The sequence below is a fragment of the Egretta garzetta genome, unplaced genomic scaffold, assembly GCF_000687185.1.
Source record: "Egretta garzetta isolate BGI_Z169 unplaced genomic scaffold, ASM68718v1 scaffold390, whole genome shotgun sequence".
In the NCBI taxonomy this organism is placed as follows: Eukaryota; Metazoa; Chordata; class Aves; order Pelecaniformes; family Ardeidae; genus Egretta; species Egretta garzetta.
The window spans coordinates 308,763-310,435 of NW_009258382.1; the positions used below are offsets into that span (position 1 = coordinate 308,763).

At 53.6% G+C, this 1,673-nt stretch overlaps 1 protein-coding gene across 1 annotated transcript in view; it reads right to left on the reverse strand.

The window, feature by feature from the left end:
• Positions 1-1,673, reverse strand: part of SGSM1 (small G protein signaling modulator 1) — a 47,947-nt gene that overhangs the window by 45,241 nt on the left and 1,033 nt on the right. The gene's annotated exons all lie outside the window — the stretch shown is intronic.

Below are 1,673 nucleotides of genomic sequence, written 5' to 3' on the forward strand. Positions count from 1 at the left end.
CCAAACCCACTCTTCGAGGACCTTTCCCAACAAACACACCAACCCCGCTTATTTTAAGGGTTAAGATGAGCCCAAGCAACTTTTACAGCACCTTGGCGGCTCTGCCGTGGCGTCTGTGCTCTGGCAAGCACTGCCTGGTTCCCCCCGCGCCTGTGCTGGCAGGATGCGGCCAAGGGGACCCCCACCCCCCCAGGCTCTGCTGAGCTCCGGGGAGCGATGCCGACCTGCTGAGCTTGGCTCAAACGCACGGCGCTGGCAGCGGGAAGCCCAGGGGAGCGAGAAGATCATTTCGATTCCCGCTAATGAACCGTGCTGGCTTTGTACAATCTTCAGACCCTTCAACCTCTCTGCGATCCTCCAGGCTGGCGGGGGGGTGGGCACGACCACGCGCCGAAGGAACCCGGAGGGGTTTGGGTGCTTGGTGTCAGACTGTGTACCAAGTAAGGCAACGCTTGGCCACCTGAGAGGGACAAAAAGTGATTTTCCTGGCTTCTTGCTCCCCAGGAACAACGGTGCTATGCGGGGGGGTGAGGGGGAAGCTCTTACTAATTTATTACCTTCCTTTGGGGAGAAATTCCCTGAAACAAGCACAGGGGCAAGCTCTCCATAAGCCTTGCTGGTTCATTTTCCTTGGAAAATTCTGCTTCTCCCTGGATTAAGGATGGGTGGAAGAGAATTGGCCCCTGTTTTCTGAAGTCTGGAGAGCTTAAATGGGAGCACGTTGATCTATACTTAATGTGATTAAGTTACATCTCCAAGTATCACACTAATTAAATTAAACTTCCCACTGCTGCCTCTGCGGCTTCGACAGGATGGTTGTTTTACGACCACAATTCACTTTTCTGCATTTCATTGCATGGATGAGCAGGTAGGAGAAAAGCAATCTGCTAATCAGATATTTGTACTGTTTAGAAACAACGTCTAACTCGATGGAAATTCAGATTTAAACCTGATTTGAGCTAGAATTAAACTCCACATTTTAAACCTGAAGTGATTTGTGCTTTGAGTAAAGAAAATAACAGGGAAAAGCAAAACTGAGTCGATGACGGGAGCGCACAGAGTTCGTCTGACCACGATGTCGCGGGAATTTAGACATCGTGATGGGTGATGCGCGTCCTCATCACGGGCCAAAGCGAGCGCCCGGGTCCAGCCCGGCTTCAGCTGCGTGTGATTTCAAATGCTACCTGGTCACCACAGCCTCCTCTCTGAAATGCTGCTGACTGAATGTCAGGTGATGGACAAAACTATTTGGCTACAATTGGCAAAATAACAACATTTTACCCAGAAAACTCCCCCGGCTGGGGCGTCACTGATGAGTGCGCTGAGCGCCGCGCGGCGCAGCTGATGGGCCAGGCTGGGGCCACACACAGCCCCTTGCACAGGGGCTGGACAACTGCGACCGGAATAACTAAAACTCCGGGGAAAACTTGTCCCTCCAGCGGGTCACAGAGCCAGGATCCTGCTGGGGGCTCAGCGCTCGCAGGGCCCCAAAACACGGGGGCTGACTCTGGGGAGCACAGCTCCTCGCACCGAAAACCGCCTCCCAAAGCCGCCTCTGCCCCTGCCCTCCTCCCGCCTCCAGCAGCCCTGGGAACCTGCGGTGCTTTTTCCAACTTGCAGCTTCTAAAAAGCATTGAGATTTCAAAGCTCTCTCCTCATTGACTTGACAGCCG